This window comes from Ambystoma mexicanum, chromosome 3q (genome assembly GCF_040938575.1).
Source record: "Ambystoma mexicanum isolate Mex_15411 chromosome 3q, UKY_AmexF1_1, whole genome shotgun sequence".
NCBI classification, from domain to species: Eukaryota; Metazoa; Chordata; class Amphibia; order Caudata; family Ambystomatidae; genus Ambystoma; species Ambystoma mexicanum.
The window spans coordinates 613,303,502-613,327,109 of NC_090926.1; positions in this window are offsets into that span (position 1 = coordinate 613,303,502).

Below are 23,608 nucleotides of genomic sequence, written 5' to 3' on the forward strand. Positions count from 1 at the left end.
TGGATTCTGTGAGTGCCATCCCGACATCTGTGGGTCTACAGATAAACACAATTAGGTGCCGCAGATACACTGGTTCATGCAATAGTGTGATGATTGTTTGGTAGTTGACAAAGGGCCTCATTACGACCCAGGCGGTAAGGGGTTTACGGCAGCGTAAACAGCGCTGACCCTTACCGCCTGAGTACGAGGTCCCTTAGCGCCATGGCGGATTTTACACCTGCTTTTAGCAGGTGTTAAAATCCATGGCGCTAAGGGACCATGGAGTTAATTACGCCACCGTAATTTACGGTGGCGTAATTAACGCCTTCCCCACTCCCATTATGCCCTATGGGGCAAAAATAGGAATGGGGAAGGGTAAATGGGGATTGGGGACTTACCGCCCCGCCAAGGTCGGAATGGGGCGGTAAGTCCACCAACCACCATGGCGTAAACATAAAACGTAGTTTACGCCATGGTGGTAAAGTCACGGCCCAGGCGGTAACTTACCGCCTGGGTCGTAATGAGGCCCAAAGAATGCTGTAGTTAAATGTGGATAAACCCAATGCGTTGCCTTGCAAGTTTTGTTCAATGAGTATGGCTTTGTGTTAAAACGAAAAACCCCAAAGGTTTGTCAAGTAGTTTTCACATGCGTGCAGAAGTTAGTGCCCAATGCAACAAGTACGGTTTTTGTAGCTGGTATCAAGCAGCAAAGCCGTGGTACCTAGCTTGCAGGCAGCAGGGCCTGAATGAAGATCAGGCAGTGGGTGGCACCACAATGAGGTTTGTCTTGTGTCGGGAGAAACTCTGGAGGGCATCTGCTCGGTATGAAAGCTTGAGCACGAACAGATTTTCATTGCGCCCGCATGCGTGTTGGAGCGGGTGAGGCCCGGGGAGACCCTTGGCTGCACGTTCGCCTCGTGAAGGCTTCTAGGGATTGTAGTTCCTGCCCCAGACTCCCCACAAAGTGTCTTGGCTGGCTTTTGTCTGTGTCTATTGTTTTGTTTGGCTCTTGTCTGTGTCTGTTGGATTCTGCCCAGTTTTGTCTGCTGGCTTCTGCCCAGCCTAAGCAGCACAGACCTGCAAGTGGGGCAAATGTGGCACCTGCTGTGATTTACTTGATACCTCCCAGGTTTTGATGCACACAATGACCCAACTATTGTGCCCTCTGCCACTTTTGTCTTGCTGCCCTCATGCCTCCTGACACATGCCTACCGCACCCGATTTGTCTCTACTTCTTGGTTCTTGGATAAAGACCATGACACCCAGGATTGGGGGTCATACCAGTCCATGCATCCGAAAAGTTTGGCTAAGACTTTCACGTTTGTCCACAAGGCTAAGGGTGAGGTTCTGCGGTCTTATTCATGGTTGCACAGTGCTGATTGCCATTCGGAAGAAAAGGCGGCTCCGTGCAAGGAGAAGGAACAGCAAAGGAAGCAGCAGCAGCAGCATTGGAAGAGGCCCTGCTCTCTGAGTGAGTCTCAGCACTGACCCTGCTTTTCTTGCTCGGAAAGGAAGAGCCACCACTTCAAGGATTCTTCTGAGTGGCCGGCACAGGTACCTTTTTCCTACCAAATCCTCAGCCCTGGAGGAAAGGGAGAAGCTCTGCCTTAAGATGCTAGACCTCTCTGCCAAAGCACCAGCAACTTTGGCGCCATCGGCTCAGGTGATGGCACAGTCCGTTCTGGCTGCAGCACTGTCGTGTCCCACTGCATCTGTTGCGACCGGAACAGTACCTGCTGTGGACCACTGTGCTAGGCCATAAAGACCGCATATGGAAACTAAGGCACAACAACCATATACCAGAATGACACGTCAGACATGAGGTTTGTTTTCCAAACAAGCCTGGGTTATTTCAAAGTACTCTCAGTCAGCCGACTGGGTCTCAACGCCTCACGACGTGTGTTCCCAGACCCCGTGAGATGCGAGAGAGAGTGAACAGCGCTCAAGCAGCAATATATATACATTAGACATATCCTTTGTTAAGGCAATTCGATCCTCCCACATACATGTCATACGGCTAGGGTTCAGTGATTGACAATTATGACACGTTATGACAAGTCTTCATACAGTCTAAACATAGTAATTCTAGCAAAGGCAGCAAAGACAGCTTTCTGTTATGGGGAACATGGAGTTCTGGCTCGCCAAGGATATCGTGTTCTTATCAGGGAAACATTCCTTACTACATTATCTGTGTGTTTCGGCTCATGAGCTAAGGATCAGATAGTTCTGAAGCAGAAAATACCACTCTCCGCGAAGGAGCAGCGCTAGGAGAATATAATTCATGTTTAACTGCCTTTTACAACAGCACTTGCAAGACAAACCGGCACCTGGACTACTGATTAGATGCAGATTCTGCTCGACTTCAAGGACTTAGTGAGAGAGTAAAACAATGTATTTCTGTACAGTTTGACATTTCTGTATGTGTTAGTATTTCAGCTTTCAGGCCGTGGCCTCGCACTGTGTGTGAGTCTAAAGCATAGAATACACTTGCAAAGCGTTTTGACAGAAAAGGAGAAGCAAATGGCCGACATTTCACAAAATGGATGCCCTTTGGTTACATTGACGATTCTACGATTGCGATGTTTGTCACATGATGCGATTGGCTTCTGGCCAACATTTATATTTATTTTATTTACATCTTTAAAGTGCTCACACAGCCCGTGGGCATCGAGGAGCTGTTACAGGAATTTGTTGGGTTTTAGTTGCGTTATTGTTTTTTTTGTCTTAGTTGCGTATTTACAATGCGCTTAAACACCCAGAGGTTTCTAAGCGCAGACACGGGGATCTGCTTTTTGTTCTAATGTCATATTATAGAGTATATCCGTTGTCCCATTTATCGTTTTTTCTAACACCCTGGACAGTTTTCTCATATTCCATGAGTTTGTTGCTTGTCCCCAAAATGGTATAAATGATTTCGCTATATCCCCAGCAATCGGTCCTGCGGTATCATCTTGTCGTGGCCAAGATCTAGATAATGTAGCTATTTCAGAAGTTTTGGAAAGAAACACACCAGGTAAAAGTATTCCTAAATAACAGGTCCCTGCCCAAGTTCTAGGTAACTGTTACGCTCACCTGGTATCCACAGGGACGCCGCCCAGCCGGGTTACTCACTGGTATGCTTCTCAGCTTTGCCCTGATGTGGTCTGCGGGGAAGGTTCTGCCTTGTGGTAGAATTAGGCATTCTCTCTGTCCTGCCTTCTTTGCAGGGGCGCGTTGTCTTTCATGGGCAAGTGCGGTCCAGTTACTGCACTGACGCCGGCCCGTTTGGTATTGTTCAGGTAGGTCTTATTGCTGTTCTTTAGTTTTGTTGCTATCCTGCATGCCTTTCTTTGTTTGAAATGTCTCCTTTTTCTCCCTTAGGTATGCGGAGCTTCAGCGCGGCGAACTGGCTTGGTTGAGCCCCGCTGGTAAATGATGGCGCATTAAGAGCGCTATGATGCGGTAAGTAAGCGCTATGCGCAGCTATGCAAAGTCTTGCCTTTGCTAACCTGTGTTTTCCTTCCTTGTAGGTCGTGGTGTTCTTCAGCGCGAGTGGAATGTCCGGAGTGGTGCCAGCCGAGTGGAGACCAGCCAGGTAAGCCTTCTGAGCAGTTCGTAATTTGTAAATGTCTCTACAGCTTTCTTTAATGTTGCCTCTATCTTCCTCTTTCAGGTCGTTCTGTCCGGGAGGCGTGCAGATTCGAGGAAGCTGTTCTCCGTAGATGCAAGTGTTTAAAAATGAAGACTACAGGTAAGATGCTGCTGCTAATGATGTTCCTTGTTTCTCCTTGCAGGTTCTGCTTCTCCGAAGTTCGAGGGAATAGCTGGACACGGTGAGCGTCATGTTGCAAACTGCAAAGTAACACGAAGCATGTTCTGCAGTCAGGGTGTGGTTTATATAGCCCAGGTAAAGTAGTACCAGGGAAAGTAGTTCCAGGCCTGCCACACCCAAAACACTAGACCGCATAGCTTGATTTTTAGGGAACCAAACTATGTGGATGCCTCCATGTTGGCTGACAATACAATAAAGTACTTTCCAAGGACATTGTTGTCCATGGTGTATGAGCCTGGTGCCATAGGCGCCAGGACAGGCCCCATGAGGGCTTTTGAAGAGGATGCCAGGCTCTAGAGGCCCGAGTCCTGACTCCACCTGGCCAATGGGTTTGCCAGAGGTGGTTTTGGGCGAGGGTCATGACAGCACTCCCCCCTAAGGCCCCTCCCATGGTGTTCCTTCTGTCTGGCCCAGGTTTGGTTGGGAAGTTCCGATGGAATTTCCTGATTAGACGTGGTGCGTGGATATTGTCATTGGGCTCCCAGGATCTATCTTGCGGTCCAAATCCTTTCGTATTGATGAGATAATATAGCTTGGTCCTAGAGTATTTAGAGTCCAAGATATCTTTGACTTCGAATTCTGGTTCTCCGTCAACAGGTATGGGCTTAGGTGGTGTCCCAATCCGTGTGCCGGGTTGCTTTGGTTTCAGGAGGGAGACATGGAATACCCGGTGGATGTGTAGATTAGGTGGTAAATCCAGTTTCACGGCTGCTGGGTTGATGATTGCCTTAATGGTATAGGGTCCTAAGAATCTGGGATGAAAGGACCGGGTTCCCTTGATGGGTACAAATTTAGCGGCTAACCAAACTTTGTCTCCTACTTGATAATCAGGGGCCTTTTTCCGGTGTTGGTCGGCGAATCTCTTTTGTTTTTCTTTGGCATGAATACGGTGTTCCTTTGCCCTTTTGAAAGTCTGAGTAATGGTTGTGTGTAGCGTCTTTACCGCTGGCATTTCCAAGCTGGCTGGAAGGTCTAGTTCAGAGGTACGTGGATGTCTACCATGAAGGGTATAGAAGGGCGTTTGTCTCGTGCTTGAATGCAAAGAATTGTTATATGCATATTCAGCTATCCATAGTAGGTCTTTCCAATTCCTTTGTTCGTGGTGCAGCATGCACCGTAAATATTGCTTGAGTGTCTGATTGGTTCTCTCGGTTTGGCCGTCCGTTTGGGGATGGTGACTGGTAGATAGCCGAACATCGATCTGCGCCATTCCACAGCATTTTTTCCAGAAGTTTGAAACAAACTGGCTGCCTCGATCAGAGACCAGAACCGAAGGGAGGCCATGTAGCTTAACCACGCCCTCCAGGAACACTTTTGCTAAAGTGGCTGCGTCTGGGAGGCCTTTGAGAGGAATAAAATGGGCCAGCTTCGAGAATAAGTCCACAACTACAAGGATGGTGTTGAACCCTTGGCTTGGAGGTAGATCAGTGATGAACTCAAGGGAAAGAGTGTGCCATGGAACCGGAGGAATGTCCAATGGTTGTAGGAGACCAGATGGTTTTTGTTTCTATGATTTATTTTGTACGCAGACTCCGCAGGACTGAATATACTGAATGATGTCCTTACGCCAAGTAGACCGCCAAAAGTTCTCTTTCACCTTAGCTAAGGTTATGGTGATCCCAGGATGCCCTTCGATCAGTGAATCGTGATAGCTTGAAGTAATATGCTGTTGTAATTCCTTCTTGGGTACATATAGGCGATCCCTAAAAAAGGGTAGGTGGTCCTTGATGATATGTTGTTCTCCTTGAGTTTGCCATGCGAGGTATGCATTAGGATTCATTGTCCGTTGGATTTCTTTTCGTACTTCTGCTTGTGTTAAGGCTGTCGTGATACCCAAGAGTTTGTCTTCAGGTATAATAGGTACTGGGTCTGGAGTTGTATATACTATTTCATCTATGCCCATGCGAGATAAGGCATCCGCCTTTCCGTTTCTGATTCCTGGTCGAAATGTGATTACATAATCATATTCGGCGAAGAAAAGGGGCCACCGTAATTGGCGCAGGGACTGGGCCTTGGCTGTTTTGATATATTGCAGGTTTCTTTGGTCTGTGATGGCTTTAAAGGTGGATTTGATAGCCAGGAGTTCCTTGTCCGTGATGGCATAATTAATCTCTGGAGGTGAGAACTTTTTCGACCAGAAGGCCACAGGATGTAGCTGGCCGGTTTCCGGGTCTCTCTGTGAAAGGACAGCCCCCATTGCGAGACTGGACGCATCAGTTTCAACGACATAAGGGAGGTCTGGACGAGGATGTCGCAGGATTGGAGCAGAGGTAAACCTTTGTTTAAGTTCCTGAAAGGCTTCTTCTGCTTCTTCGGTCCAAGCAAACTTTTTATTGTTTTTTCATAATGGTACTGTGATTGGGTGCACAACCTGAGAGAAGCCTGGGATGAACCGACGGTAGAAGTTCGCAAAGCCTAGCATGCTTTGTACCCCTTTCAGAGATGTCGGTGAAGGCCATTTCAGAATGGCATCTACCTTCTGCACGTCCATTCTGATGCCTCTTGGAGTAAGGATAAAACCAGGAAATTCTACTTCGGTGACGTGAAAAAAGCATTTTTCAAGCTTTGCAAACAAGCGATGTTGACGGAGCTTGGTGAGGACTGTACGAACGTGCCTGACCTGATCTTGTTCGGACGGAAGCTGAGTATACTAAAATGTCGTCTATGTACACTAAGGTGCACACATCAATTAACTCCCTTAAAACGTCATTCATGAAATATTGGAATGCCGCAGGAGCGTTGCATAACCGGAAGGGCATGACTTGATATTCAAACAAGCCGTACTTGGTACGGAAGGCGGTTTTCCATTCATCTCCTTTTCTGACTTGGACCAGGTGGTATGCTCCTCGAAGGTCCAATTTGGTATAAATCTGGGCATCTTTAACTTGGTCTAGCATCTCAGGGATAAGTGGCAAGGGATAGCGGTTCTTCACGGTGATCTGGTTCAATGCGCAGTAGTCAATACAGGTTCTCAAGTCTCCTTCCTTTTTCGGTATGAAGAGCAAAGGACTGGCTGCGGGGGACTTCGAAGGACGGACAAATCCGTTTGCAAGGTACTGGTCTAAATAGGATTTCAAATGAAGGTTTTCTGGTTCTGTGAGAGCATAGATCCTGCCTCAAGGGACTTGTGCACCAGGAACAAGGTCGATCTGACAGTCATAGGGCCTGTGCGGCAGCAATGTATTGGCTTGGTCCTTTTGGAAAGCATCCTGGAAATCATGGTATTCACTTGACAAGGTATTAGTTGCTCCCAGGGTTCAGGAGTCATGGGGATACAGACGTCAGGTTTCTCCTCTTGGTAATAGCAGGCAGGGGAGCAGTCACCGGGGAAGGTTAATTTACATGCCCGCCAGTCTATCAAAGGGTTGTGAGCAACCAACAATGGCATCCCTAGTATTGGCCTGAACTGAGGTGCCTTGATGAGATCGAATGAAATAGACTCCCGATGTCCGTCCTGGCACAGCAAGGTTACCCTGGCTGTGAACTGGGTTACTGGTCTGGAAGCGATTTCTGTCCCATCCACGGTGGTTACCTTGTCCATAGTTGGCTTAGAACACAAAGGAAGCCCCATCTCTGCTGCCAGTTCTTGATCAATATAATTTCCAACTGCTCCGCTATCGATGTATGCTTCAACGGCATGCATTCTTGACGACTGTTGGTGGTTAATTAAGATCACTGGTATTGCAAAGTGCAAGGTCAGCAACTCTTTCTTCTCACTCGACAAACTGACCTCTATGTTTGTCGAGCTTGGTAGTTTCCCGATTCCTTAGCTTAATCCTTCTCTGTGGCCCTAACTGTTCTTCTTGGGGGTTTTACTGGACAGTCCTTCAGGAAATGTCCTGGTTTCCCACAATACAAACAAAGCTGTTGTTGTCTTCTTTTGTCCCGCTCTTGTTTTGTTAATGGAGGCCATATCCCTCCAATCTGCATGGGTTCTACAGCATTTTCAGGTTCACGGGGTGTGTTTTCCCTTGGTCGAACATACACGGTCCGAGGGTCCGTCTTAGACCAGTCTGCCTTTCAGTCCTGCAAACGGTGGTCTAGCTGCACAACCAGATTCATGAATTCTGCACAGTCTCTGGGTAGATCAACCACCTGGGCTAAGACGTCCTGTAGTTCGCCTCGTAAGCCTCGATGGAATAACGTGGTTCTTTTGTTTACTGGCCACCTAGCTTCAGCAACCATTCTGTTGAAGATAGCAATGTACGTTAACAAGTCCTGATTCCCCTGTCGGAGGGACAAGAGTTCATTGTCTACTGCTTGTTCCTGGGTATGGCGACCAAAAGGTTTTTCCATTTCTCTCTGGAACCCCCCAAAGTCATGTAATAGAGGATCGTCATGGGTTACCAACAGCACCGACCAATCTGCAGCACTACCACTCAGGTATGATAAGACAAAAGCTACCCGAGCTTGGTCGTTTGGAAATGCTCCAGGCCTACAAAGAAAATGAAGGCGGCACTGATTGATGAATGCCGCATACTTCCGTGGATTGCCTGAGAACCTTTCTGGTGGTGCCAGGGGCACTGTTCCAGGTAACGTGATCTGTACTGGAGTGGGTGGTATGGCGGGGTTTTGCATCATTGGATTGCTTCCAGGTAGAGGCGTCTGTCCTGCCTGTGATTGCAAGTATTGCCTGCTAATCTCTTCACTGCGTTCTTTGGTCACTATTAGGTCTCTCCGGGGGGCATTAGTCTCTTGTTGGGCAGAATGAACCTCGGCACGAAGCTCTCCTAGTAATTGGGCCAATTGGTCCATTTCTGATGTCTCCATGGCGCCCAGGTGGATTTGTTGTGGTAGACATTGTGTTATATTACGCTCACCTGGTATCCACAGGGACGCCACCGAGCCGGGTTACTCGCTGGTATGCTTCTCAGCTTTGCCCTGATGTGGTCTGCGGAGAAGGTTCTGCCTTGTGATAGAATTAGGCGTGCTCTCTGTCCTGCCTTCTTTGCAGGGGCGCGTTGTCTTTCATGGGCGAGTGCGGTCCAGTTACTTCACTGACGCCGGCCCGTTTCATATTGTTCAGGTAGGTCTTATTGCTGTTCTTTTGTTTTGTTGCTATCCTGCATGCCTTTCTTTGTTTAAAATGTCTCCTTTTTCTCCCTTAGGTATGCAGAGCTTCAGCGCGGCGAACTGGCTTGGTTGAGCCCGCTGGTAAATGATGGCACATTAAGAGCGCGATGATGCGGTAAGTAAGCGCTATGCGCCGCTATGCAAAGTCTTGCCTTTGCTAACCTGTGTTTTCCTTCCTTGTAGGTCGCGGTGTTCTTCAGCGCAAGTGGAATGTCCGGAGTGGTGCCAGCCGAGAGGTGACCAGCCAGGTAAGCCTTTTGAGCAGTTCATCATTTGTAAATGTCTGTACAGCTTTCTTTAATGTTGCCTCTATCTTCCTCTTTCAGGTCGTTCTGTCCGCGAGGCGTGCAGATTCGAGGAAGCTGTTCTCAGTAGCTGCGAGTGTTTAAAAATGAAGACTGCAGGTAGGATGCTGCTGCTAATGATGTTCCTTTTGTCTCCTTGCAGGTTCTGCTTCTCCAAGGTTCGAGGGAATAGCTGGACACGGTGAGCGTCACGTTTCAAGCTGCACAGTAACACAAAGCATGTTCTGCACTTAGAGTGTGGTTTATATAGCCCAGGTAAAGTAGTACCAGGGAAAGTAGTTCCAGGCCTGCCACACCCAAAACACTAGACCGCATAGCTTGGTTCTTAGGGAACCAAGCTATGTGGATGCCTCCATGTTGGCTGACAATACAATAAAGTAGTTCCCAAGCACATTATAGTTCATGGTGTATGAGCCTGGCGCCATAGGCGCCAGGACTGGCCCCATAAGGGCATTTGAAGAGAATGCCAGTCTCTAGAGACCCGCGTCCTGACTCCACCTGGCCAATGGGTTTGCCAGAGGGGGTTTTGGGCGAGGGTCGTGATAGCAACCAGGGATAGGCCTGATCTCCACACATAAAATAGACAGAACCGCCTATATATAATGGTTTTTCTTCTTGTTCAAGTACAGCCATATTCATCTAGTAAATGTTCCCACTGGGTAGGAACTCTTTTTCCGTAAGCAAAATGAGACAGAACATGGATTATGACTAATAGTATAGGAGGGAGGCACAGCATTGTTGTTTGCTACAGGAGCCATTTTAAAGGTGATTAGGGACTGGTAAGACCTAGAGAATCTATCTACTGGACTTGTTACTGTTTTTATTTTGCTTCTGCTTGTAAATACAGAACAACCCAACGGTTCCAATACCAATATTTAAAATTCATTTGTTTGTTCCATCAAAGTGACCAGTGACACTATTATTCCATTTTCAAAAAAATAGCGGTCTTAATGATGCATAGCAGGCGGTATTAAGTGGCAAAGGATGTACATACCAACCCATTCCTCTTTCCCCATGCTGGTGTAAATGGGAACAAACCCAACAATCAGACCTATTCAAGATAGAATGGGTCATATTCATAATCAACAATAATGTATTATTATCATATCCTTTTCTATATTTCACTTCTTGTGAAGGAAGAGTATAATATAGCACATGTACCGGGCTGCTCATGGTAGGAGCATTGGTAGCAGTCAAGAGAGAGTTTAAGGGATGCACAGTCTCTAGATACCAAAATATTGGGATCAGTGTAATCAAAATGCAATGCGGTATCATAATCATCAGCATATTATTCTTTCCGAAGCAACTCTTGGAGTAGGCTTAATCTCTATATCATCAACAGCATTGGTGCAGGAGGGAGCAGGAGCGAATATAGGCATTGTCTGTAATATTTATCTTTACGAAAGGTTTCTCAGTGTTCATTGGGAAAGTTCTCCACAGCAACACACGTTAACGGCAAACGTTCAGGCCAATTCAGGTTGGCCTGCTTAATAGATGACAGCAAGCTGATGATAACCTGCACAGAGCTCCAAAAAGGTAGGAGCAAGTATCAATTTTATAGTGTCAGTACCATTTGCCCCTGCTTGTCCGTGCCACGTTGCAACACCCTTCACTTTCAATAATAGCACCGGGAAAACGCTTGTCAGAGCTTTCAACTGATACAGCTCATATGCTCCTTTTCCCTAGGCCTCCGTTCTCAGCTTCATCCGTGAGCTAGAAACAAAGGCAAAGCAAAAGTTGATCACTTCCAATTTTGTGAATGTAGATTGTACCTTACAGCTCCAGGTACAGTATTATTGATGAACAATGCACTCGCATTTCCAGATGCAGGATCAGTGCCAACTTGTGATGCAATGAGTGATGATGAGGCAGCCGTCGGACAACGTTGAGGCAACTTTGGCCTTTCGATTTTTGTTGCCGTCTCCCCAGGCCCTTTCTCGGGCTTAGGAAGTACTTCTGATAGGGAACTGGAGATGATATCTTTGTGATCAAGTACAGCTGTCTTTCTTTCAACGTCCGGATCATCAATCTCTTTCTCATGTGGCAAAGAAAACAGAACACTTTTCGTGTGTGTTGCGTGGATCCAATGCTTGCGGCCATTCACTCGGACTGCAGTCTGCGTGGCTAGTAGCACCTGGAAAGGCCCTGTCTAGCGTGGTGTAAGTGAAGACTTTCTTTCAAAAATGTTCACCATAGTCCAGTCCCCAGGCTGTAGACAATGTCCCTGACTGTGTATCTGACAGGAAGAGCCTCCTGCACCTGCCGATGAATCAAACGCAAGTTTTGAGTCAACTGTTGGTAGTAATCAGTATTCAATATCCCTCAAACGTTTTGGTCGGGGCACGTTCCAGACATTCGTTGGTTTCCCCCTCACATCTCATAAAGGGAGAGACCAGTCCTCGCTTGTACAGCTGTTCGCATGCAAAGTAAAGCACACATTTTCCTCAGCTTATTTTTCAAGATACCGTTTTGGCATTCTACCAAACCGCCACTCATCGGGTGTCTGGCTGAATGGAATCTTTTATCAATTTGGAGACCTGTGCAAATTTGCAATATCACGGCCGAAATAAAATGCAGACCATTGTCTGACCATATGAGACGGGGTAGCCCGAATCGGGGAAAATATTCTTTTAGCATGGCTTTAGCTGTGGACATAGCTGTAAAATCTTTGAGGGGATAGGTCTCTACCCATTTGCTAAATGCGCAGACCACCACAAGGACATACTTATAGTTTTGGCACCTCTCCATTTCTATGAAATCAAAATGGATGACCTCAAATGGCATAGACGGTGGGCCAAAACTTCCTACTGGAGTCACTGTTCCCTTTCCAATGTTATGTTGTAAACAAGTCATGCAATTCTGAACCAATCGTTCAGCAGTTTTTCTAATGTGTGGATTCTCCCATACAGAATCCAGGTGTTGAATCATTTTTCTAGCACATAGGTGTGTTGGGCTGTGGGCCATAGTGACAATCGCCATCACATAGGCATTTGGCAACATCCATCGGTTATTTTGTTTGTCTACCCAACAGACCACTTTTTTGTTTCTTCTACAGTCGCTTAGGCTTGGATTTCCTTAACTGTTGCAATTCCATTTTCTATCATGCACGGTGGTACTTCTATTTTTTTGACATACATTTTTGTGTGTAAATCAGTGGCAGTTTGTTTTGCAATTTTGTCTGCAAATGCGTTTCCCTTTTGTACGTTACATGTTACTTTTTTATGTGCTTCACATTTCATTATCGCTAATCGTTTGGGAAGCACAAGTTCTGACAACAGTCTCACTATCAAAGTGCCATGTTGGATTTTGGTTCTGTGCGATGTCAGGAAACCCCTTTCAGCCCATAATCGACCAGAATTGTGTACCACTCCAAAGGCATACTATCAGCATATATGTTTACATTGAGGTTTGCAGAAATTTCACATGCTCTTGTTAACGCTATTATTTCTGCAGCTTGTGCTGAGGATATGGGATTCGTAATAGTTTTCAGTGTAGTGATGGCATAAGCAGCAGTTGATGTGCCATCTGGTGATTTAAAACAAGAACCGTCACAAAACAGTTTTCCATCTGGCTCTTTCTGTGGGGTGTCAGTTAGGTCAATTCTTCCTTTTATCTCTTGTTCAGTAACCATTAAGCAATCATGGGGGAATTGTTTTTCACCCCCTTTGTCATTGGGAGGAGGCATTAACTCAGCCGTATTTAAAGCACAACATCTCTTTATTTGGATATGCGGTGCAAATTGAACAATTGCATACCTTGTTAATCTGGCTGATGTGAGATCTTGCATCTGCGTTCTATTTAAAAGAACGTCCACTGAGTGAGGTACCATTACGGTTAAAGCGTGACCTAAAACCATTCCTTCAGTTTGTTTTACTGACGCAGTGGCTGCAGCAACAGCTCGCAAACAACGCGGCAAAGCAAATGCAACAGGATCCAACGTGAAAGAGAAGTAGCCGCATGGTCTATTTCTCTCCCCGTGTTCCTGAGTCAAAACAGCCAAAGCACATCCATTGTTTTCATGCACAAATAACTTAAAACTCTTGTCGTGATTTGGTGTGCCCAAAACTGGAGCTGAGCACAATGCAGATTTGAGCAGGTCAAACTAGCTTTTTTTCGACAATCCAGAGCAGAGGAAGGAATTTTCCAATTTAAGATCTTTCACAATGCGTCAGCTAGAGGCCCAGACATTCTATCTCAATGGGTGAAACGATGCGAAGATCTCTTACTAATCAATAACATCAGCTTGGAAACTCTCCACTCAAATCCTACGGCAGCTAAAGTGATGATTTGCCTCGCCGATTGGATCACTGCATGTAGTGAGCGCCATTCTGCAAGCGCTGTGAAAGACTCTCCTGCCGAAGCAAGAGGTTACAATGTACTTCAAAAATATCTGATTCGATTTCCAAATTCGAAAGCCAGTAGACTATTCATGTTTTTCCGGCTAAATGCGATGAAAACCAAGGAGCGGACCAGCCATTGGGCTTGTAGCGTAGATTCAAATCTCACTTGTCGCTTTTGCAACAAAGAGCTGCAATCCCTCAAGCATCTTGTGCTTTTCTGTCCGGAACTAAAGGACGTAAGATCAGTTCATCTGGCCCAGTGGTATGATGACCATCAGACTGTGTCCGCGGATGAATGGTGGCAGAGAATGTGGAACAGGTTGGACATGAAACTAATAATGCCCCTGACTTCCTTCCTGGCCGTAATTGAAGAGAGATTAAAAAATGTAATTGAACGGCCATCAGCATAAGATGTCAAGTAAACTAAGGACGATTCAGTAACGCTAAAGACTAGGTTATGTGAAGTCTTCTGTAATAACTTGACATGGGACGTGAGAAGGGAGGATGATAGTTGGGGCTAAATATTAATGTTTAACTTGTTTTGTTTAGTCTTGTTTGTGTAACATTTTAAAGGTTTGAATTTAAAACAATAACATTAAAAAAATTTAAATAAAATGCTTCTTGACATTCCATGTTCCATGGCAAAGGTAAGGTAACATCCTTCCTTGTCACTGCCACTATTGGTTTCACAATCATCGAAAAGTTAGTGATCCACTGCCTACAATATGAAGCCATGCCAATTAAAGCCCTGACTTCTTTCTGCGTATTTGGAATAGGCATATCAGAGATGCTTTCTATTCTTTCTGGTGTCAATCTTCTTCCCTCCTTCGAAAGGAAGTAGCCCAAATAGGCCACCTCCTTTCGACAATACTGGAATTTTTTTGCGAAGCTTTGTGTCCATGTGCTGCTAAATGTGTCAATAGTGCTTTCTTTACATATTTCTTCTGTGTCTGCTGCTATTAGCAAGTCATCTATGTACTGTAGTAATACGCAACCTGTTGGTAGTTCAAGCATATCTAGTTGTTCCTTCAATGCCCTGCTGTAAATACTTGGACTCTCAGTGTAACCTTGTGGAATTTGTGTGACTGTAAGTGAACGTCCTCCTAGTGTAAAAGCAAACCAATATCTACTATCCGGATGCACTTTGATACTAAAAAAAGGTTTTTTCAAATCAATTACACTAAAATACGATGCAGAGGCTGGAATCGTGGTCAAAATTGTAGTCACATCCAGGACTAATGGAAATTGCGGATCAACCTCTTTATTCACTCCACTCAAATCGATTATAAAATGGTAAGGTATGTCATTACCTCCTTTGTTATACACCGGAAGAATCAGACTATTGCAAATACTACTAGAAGTTTCTTCGATCACATTTCTTTTAATTAAATCTGATATAATGCATTTCAATGCTTTTTCTCCCTCAGTCGAAATTTTATATTGTGGAATATGCGGCAATGCAATTCCTTCTTTCAAAACAATTTTTACTGGCTCTACTTTTAAACAACCAACATCATTATCATTCGCTGCCCATATACAAGTCGGTACTTTACTCAATTCAGTCGGTAGTGGCATAGATACAAATTGTGATACAGGAGACTTTTGTGGTGAAATTGTCAAATACACCATCAGGAGAACAATAAATGACTGCATTTAATTTTTTCAACAAATTTAATCTCAACAAATTTTCCCCGCAATTTTCCATCAAAAGAAATGGGGAAGACTCTGTAAATGGACCTAGGTACTGGTTGTGAAACTGGACTAGATACTGGCGTACCTGAGAACCCCACTGAGACATTCTTATGCCCTGACAGTGGTATTTCTGGAACCCGATGATGGTCAATTGAACATTTTTGTACACCTGTGTCCACTAAAAAATGTGTTCCCTATTCCCAACCTTCATTTCTATTTAGGGCCCTTTCCGGTCAACGGGAATAGGTACTAGTTTCAACCTTTGTCTCGGGCTGTCCTAGTAGAACTGTACATCGTCAGATGTAAAGTCACCAGAGTAATATGCATTGGACTGATTGTCAAAAACATTCCCACCATTTATATTGTTTCATTGTTGATTCCGATTACCCTGATTTTCTTGAAATTGTGGCGCCTTGTGGTTTCTATTCTGTCCTTGTATTCCTGCACAACCTCTATTATGTCTTCTCGGGAAAGTCCCATTTCTATTCTGTATATGCAGGCACTGTGCTCTCCAGTGGCCTTCTTGCCTACAATAGGCACATTGATTAATCCCTATTGGACCCCCTTGCATATCGGACGTTAATGCAAATTGGACTCTGGACGGTGCGTTCCCACCACCTCTATTATTGTTTGCTACTTGCTGTAACAATACTCTTGTTTTCAAATTCCCTTTGTCCCTTAGTTCCTTGTCCTTTTCTGAATTTACTCTGTTCTCATATTATTGGGCCATATGTAATACTTCACTTTGTGTTTTTGCTTGCCATGCACTTTCAGATGTCATTATTAAACTTTGAATTTTCGGTAACAACCCTCGCACAAACTTATCAACAAACAATCTCTTCCCGGGTTCAGTACTTAAATCTTCACCACTAAAATCTGCAAATACTTCAAACCGTTTAAAATAATCTCTCGCTCTTTCCTCTTTGCCCTGTAAACAAGCAGTCAATTTATCCCAAACTATTCTTTTTTCGGGCACCAAAGTTTTCAATTTCTCTACTATACGCAATGGCAAGGCCAACAATACTTGCGGTGGCTTCTCTCCAGCCTTTTTCTCACTATCCCTTTTAATCAAATTCTCCCATGTATCGCCTAACATCGGCGCGTCACTTATATTTCTAACCTGTTGCCATATGTCTACAGGAAGAATCATGGGAAACAGTAAATGAATGTCACTCAATGTAAAAACAGATGAATTCAAAACAGAGTCAATTTCCTTATAGAATCCTGCTGGGTTTTTCCTTATATCAGGGATCGTCTGCTTTATAGTATTTACCTCTTGCCTAGAAAAAGGGACATGTACAAACTGTGCGATATGATGAGCTCCTATCGTTCGTGCTGGAGCTGCTCCATCGGCAGCAACCTCTACTTTCGGGACAAATGTGGGAGGCACCTCCCTCATGGGTAATTGCAAACTAGCGGATTCTACATTTGTTTGTCTATTAAGCAACAAAGCTAAATCAAGAGAAAAAGCAGTCGTTCCAGTTTCAGGTGAAAATGCTCTTTTATAAATTGTCATTTGATCAGCGGGACAACATATCTTATTCTTCATACATTTATCCTGTAGGTACTCTACCATGACCTGTAATACCTTCCTCTGCATTTCTGGTGTATATTGACTAAATGTATCATGCACTTCAATTGGGGAAATGGAGGCATCCGTAATCCATCTAAGCGCATCTCGCGTACAAATTTGCATCTCTTCACTAACAGGTTTCAATGGCAGAAAAAAAACGTTGCTGAACATATGACATATGCGGTTTATCTTTTTTCAATAATTCTTTATGCAATCGTTCTCGCTTAAACACAAATATTTGGCCTACGTGTTCTCGTACTTTTGTCACATTATCTCGCAAATTCGAAAGAACAACCAAATCACGCAACTCTTGCGGTACCACTGTATCGGTGAAGTCACTCCATATTTTCACAAGATAATTCCCCATGCATTCTAACAATACCTGCTGTTCACCAAGGCCTCTATGATCATCAGATATGGAACTTTGCACAGCCACTTCATTGTCATCATCAATATACGTTTCGGCCCATTCTTTCAGTTCTTCTTTCCTTCCTTTTGCTAATCATGCTACGAGTCTGTCTGATACTTCCTTGGGCAGGCCCCATCTCTGTAGAACTGCCTGCTAAAGCGGCTAACACATGCTCTGGAGGCAGTGGAGGAAATGATGTCACAGGCACAGGGGGAGAGGAACTGCTTACTGCAGGTGCAGATGGAATAACGGGAATGGGAGGTACATAAGGAGGAGGTGCAACTGGGTCAGTACTTTGATGTTCATTTCTTCGCTCATTTAATATTTTGTTTATTAGTTCATCTGATGTATGCAAATCTTGCGATGGATATATTTTCTGTACATCTAATTGAAAAGCCATGTCCTTGTTCCTAATGGCTTCTGTCTGCTGCTGCTGATCATGCTGTAGCGTTTTCTCTACATTTGTTTTATGTCTGCGCGCGTGCTTCTCCCTACTTCTCAAACGGAGATTAGCTTCCTTCCTCCAGTCTCTTACAACGGCGAACGCTGCGGGTTGGGCCTTTTTGCGTAGCAATACTGATTCTAAGTGTTCTATACGTGCTAATTCAAAGCTTCCATTATTAGGCCATCGAAGGTGCGATACATGTCTGGTCTGCCTATGCCAAATCACGTTAAACACTATTACCCCTATACCATACTTGATATACATTTCATGTGCCGGCGACCCGTCGGGTGGCGTGACCTAGCCAGTTTCCACAGATTGTCTACCGCAGTGAACAAAACTCACTAAACAAGAAGACAATTTCTCAGGCATGGTTAATTCTTACCCTTTTCTTACCCTGGGTGGTTGAACTTGCAAGTGCAACTCTCTACCAATATCAGGACGTTTTAAGAATCGGGCACGACTCACCTGATCAACTAATTAATCACTCAAGACGCAATTCGGCCGTATACAGACGCAACCAAGAATCGTCGTGACTGCGTGTCTGGCTCAATCTGGCTCGTTCCAGGACCCTTGCCTTGATGCTTTCTGGGCGCTGCTCGTCGATCAGGGATTGGCTGTGTACAGATCTGCTGAGGAGTCTCTTATCACTTCTACAGGGGTGCCCCCGAACACCTTCCGATCCCGGTTCGACGGCTTCGTCGTCGACTCGTTTTTGCCTTCCTTCAACTTCAATGTATACGATGGAACATTAGTGGGAGGGTCACTATTCGGGCACCATATTTGCTAGGCCATAAAGACTGCATATGGAAACTAAGGCACAATAAACATATACCAGAATGACACGTCAGGCGCGAGGTTCGTTTTCCAAACAAGTCCGGTTTATTTCAAAGTACTCTCAGTCGGCCGACTGGGTCTCAATGCCTCACGACATGTGTTCCCAGACCCCGTGAGATGCGAGAGAGAGTGAACCGCGCTCAAGCAGCAATATATATACATTAGACATATCCTTTGTTAAGGCAATTGATCCGCCCACATAAATCTCATACAGGCTAGGGTTCAGTGATTGACAATTATGACACATTATGACAAGTCTTCATTCAGTTTAAACATAGTTATTCTAGCAAAGACAGCAGAGACAGCTTTCTGTTATGGGGAACATGGAGCTCTGGCTCGGCAAGGAGATCATGTTCTTAGCCGGGAAACATTCCTTTCTATGTTATCTGTGTGTTTTGGCTCATGAGCTAAGGGTCAGATAGTTCTGAAGCAGAAAATACCACTCTCTGCGAAGGAGCACTGCTAGGAGAATAGAATTCATGTATAACTGCCTTTTACAACAGCACCTGCAAGACAAAGCGGCACCTGGACTACTGATTAGATGCAGATTCTGCTCGACTTCAAGGACTTAGTGAGAAAAAAACAATGTATTTCTGCACAGTTTGACATTCCTGTCTGTGTTAGTATTTCAGCATTCAGGCCGTGGCCTCGCACTGTGTGTGAGTCTAAAGCATAGAATACACTTGCAAAGCGTTTTGACAGAAAAGAAAAAGCAAATGGCCGACATTTCACAAAATGGATGCCCTTTGGTTACATTGACGATTCTAGGATTGTGATGTTTTTCATGTGATGCGATTGGCTTCTGGCCAACATATCATACATATACTGTGGGATTACTTTTCTGGTCTAACAGCTCCTGCATGCCTATGGACTGGGGCCTGGACCAGAAGACGGCTGAGGGGCTGGACCAGAAGACAGCTGAGATTCCTTTGCACCGGCAGGTCATCAAGGTCTCAGTGCTGGTTCCGACTTTGTCAGTGTGATTGGCGTCATTGACACTGTGACTCCACGGGAGTACACTCCGCTCCCTAAGGACATCTTCATGATTAAGATGTACAACATTTTAATCATGGGAAGGTGAAAAATCTGGGTGTAACACTATTGGCTTCTGTTTCTATGGAGAGTCAGATCGCTGCTGTTGTCATACAGGCCACTTCCAGCTTAGAGTCCTGAAGAAAGTACTCCCTCTGATTCCTGATCCTCTTCGTCCACCGGTGGTAGCAGCCCTTATACTATCCAATTTGGACTATTGTAATTCTTTATGTCTGGCTCAACCAAAGGGGCTTATTCAGAGACTGCAGCACCTACAAAATCTGGCCGCAAGAGTGGCTACTGGCTCCCCTATGGAGCCCACATCTCTCCTGTTTTATGATCCCTCCAGTGGCTGCTTGTAAAACAAAGCATCATGTTTAAGGCTCTGTGTATTGTTCACCGGGCTGTACACAACTTGGGAGCAGAGTTTCTCCAAGCCAAGTTTGTGCGCTACGTTCCTACCTGCCAGCTGCGCTCTGCAACTGTGGACCTTCTCATTGTGCCGCATTACCGTCGAGCACGGATAGGAGGCAGGACTTTTTCTGTAGCCACTGCCATTGCATGGAATGAGCTGTCACGTTCCATAAAGAAACTATCCAACCATTTTGCCTTGAGGAAAGTGATAAAGACATTTCTTTAAAATTGACCCCCCCCTTTTTTTCTTCTGTCATGGAGTTTGCTCCCTTTCCAGCGTCAAGATGCCCCCGGGCAAACGCTTGCACTTTAGAAATGCCACTAACATAACATAACATCTATGATGAGGAAGTTGACCAGGTTTCCTTTGTATTTTAACCCCTGGTTTCTAGGGAGGTGAGAGATTTCCCTCAGGAGTTCTACGTGGAAGACAAGGATGTACTGAGGTTGGCTGCAGAATTGCAGGTTGCCAGTGGCCTCGATGCCTACCCTGAGATGAACATTTTGCCATCTCCCACCCAAGGAAAGCCTCAAGCCACTTTTCTGCAGTTGATGGGAAAGGTGACCAGTATTCTGGGGCTTTCTGCTCCATCCGGATCCAAGGTTCAGTACCACTCTGCAATATTTTGGATGACAGACCCAAAAAACACACCTGCCCTTCAATGTGGCAGCGGAGGCCCATATGCTGGAAGTGTGGGAGAAACATGCCTCTGCTCCAGCAGTAGACAGGGAGCTGGCCAAGAAGCACCATCCCACCCCATCAGATACAGTGTTTCTCTCCTCTCGTTCCTCACTGTAGAGTTTGGTGGTTCAGACTGCAACAGCTACCCTGAAGGCCTGGGGTAAGAAGGTGTTTGCCTCTGGCAGTCTTGCCCTGCATGCTGTAAAAGCCTCTTGCACTATTGCAAAGTTCACCTTTCAGCCTTTGGGCTTCTGTGTTCAATGCGGCTGAACACGTCCCAGATGAGGGACAGTTTTCTGCCCTTAGTTTACTGATGGCAAGGATGCTTCCTGCCAGATGTTGCAATCAGGAATGGAAAGTGTGGGTTGTGTGGGTAGGTCTATGGCCACAAGTACAGCGGTCAGACGCCACTCTTAGCTAAGGATGTCAGGATTTCTGGCCAATCTCTAGGCCAAACTGTTGGACATGCCTTTCGAAGGCCAGAGTGTCTTTAGAGCTAAGGCTGATGCTTTAGAGCTTAGGCTGATGATGCCCTTCCGAATGTCTAGTCATCGAAGGCGACGTTAAGTCCTTGGGGCTTGACGTCACAATAGCCCCCTGCACTGTCGACACAGAAAAGGGGTTTTCTCCCCTCCCATGCCTTTGTCCCAAGAGGCTGTGGTCAATCTGCCCTCGGAAGAATCCAGGGCAGGCGCTTGCCTAGAGGTAGAGGTGCCCAGAGGGGTGGAGCAGCCACTGCCACACCTCTGGGTGAAAAACGGCAGTGATGGGCTCTGCCACTCAATGCTGATGGGGGGTGGAGAGGTTTCCTGGCAGCCTGAAATGTTTGATGCTTGGGCCTTGCAGGTCATTCAACAGGGGTATTGCGTCCCATTCCTAAAGTGCCCTTGAGACCATGGCCCTCTGGACACCACCTTGTCTCTGGATGCCATCTTCCTGGATGATATGTCAGCTTCTTTTCAAAGAGCACGATCATGCTGGTACCATGCTCGGAACAAGGCAGGTGGTGGTAGGTATCCAGTGATTTCCTCAAATACAAAGCATCGAAAGCAAAAGCCTCAAAGAATACATCGAAATAATTTACTGTGTGCTAATGAATTATTAATATAAAAATATTTTTTCGATGCATTGTTTTTCAAGGCTTTTGCATTCGATGCTTTGGATGCCGAGGCTATCACTAGGAACTGTGGTGGTACTCCACCTATTTTCTGGTGCCGAACAAGGACAGAGGATTGCGCCCCATTATAGATCTGCTCAATGACAAGTTCAAGATGGTTACACTCGCTCAGATCCTGCAAGCCCTTGATCTGCAGGACTGGTTGGTATCAGTGTACTTTCAGGATGCCTACTTCCATGTGCTGATTCATTGAATGCACAGGAAGAAACTGAAGTTTGTGGTGGGCCAACATCACTACCAGGTCTAAGTCCTGCTGTTTGGTATTTCTGTGGGTCCCAGAGTTTTGACCAAGTTGCTCAGAGTGGTAGCGGCTCGCCTCAGGAGGGAGGGCATTCATGTCTTTCGCTACCTAGACGACTAGCTCGTCCGGGCTCGATACCCAGATCGAGTGTGGGAGCATCTACTTTGCACCTGCATGCTATTGCAAAGCATGGGCTTCTCCCCGAAATTCATAAAGTCTCAGGTCTCGCCGTCCCAGTACTTCCGCTTTATTGGAACGGTCTTGGATACTAGCCTGGGCAGGACTTTGCCACCTCAGGACTGAGTGGAGACATTTTACAGATGGTCAGTGTCCTCCAATCCCAGGAACATGTCCTGGCCTCGGCTTTCCTGTGCCTTCTGGGCCTCATGGCCTCCTGCATCCTGGTAATAATGGGTGCATGAGATCACTGCTTCTCTGTTGCCCATTGTCGCAATTCAAGGGCTACATGTCAGACCTTTATAGTTCATAGTTTATTGGTATACATATAACAAAACAGATGCTTTATATACCGTGGTGTGCACATATTAAAATATTAAGATCAATTTTACGAACTCGTGACATTACTAATTACAAATTTCATAGAGTATTTTACATAGTTATTCAATACAGTTTAAAATCAATACAATCTTTTTATAAAATGTCACCATAAAATACATTAGGTTTATGTCATTGCCACTCATAAATAATGACCATAATGACTCAATTTCATCCATGTCAGTGGTGTTATTATATGATTTCATATGTCTATGTCGCAATGCGTATAAGCTATCGCATACAATTAACAAATGGTGTAGTGTCTCGATTACATTACTACCACACAGACGACAGTATCGCCTGTCGTGTGGGATACCCATTAATGTGCCTTTTATTTCCAGGGCCTCAGATATATTAAATTTCAGTAGTAAGTATTGCTGCATGATGTGTGGGCTTGGGTAAGCAATGATGTAGCCCGGAGGCATACATCGCGATATGCGCTCTTTGTAGTATATCCCACTATTTATTTTGATAGAAAGATTAGTAATCTGCTGTTCATAACTAACTTCTTTCAGTACATACTTTAGCCTAGACTTCATGATGTTCAAACTCATCTGGCCGTATAGGGAAATTGGACTATCCCACTTACTATGAAGTTTTTTCAATTTACCCATTATGCCAAACGCAGCTCTACTCATGAGTCTCAGATATGCAGACACTTATATACCAGTGATTCTTTCTGTTTCAAGTCGTATTAGCTTCTCAAAATTTAACACACAGTGATTAACGAATACATGAGACATTCCTACCAAGTCAAATTCTAGGTACATGTGTTCCACACTTACGCACTGAGGTAAGCGAAGCAATTTACGGAGCAAACGAGCTTCAAATCACTCAACCAATTTGATGAAATTATGCCCCCATATAGTATTGCTCTTATCTTTGCGATACAGATAGTCAATACCGCAGATACCGAGTAGCCACTATTTCTTCCAATGAAGATGCTCAGGGCATTGGTGGAAACCATGCATGAGGCCTGAAGTGCAGACCATCTACAATAATACTGAGGTATTTGTAGGATGTTACTTGTTCTAAGGCTTTTCCGT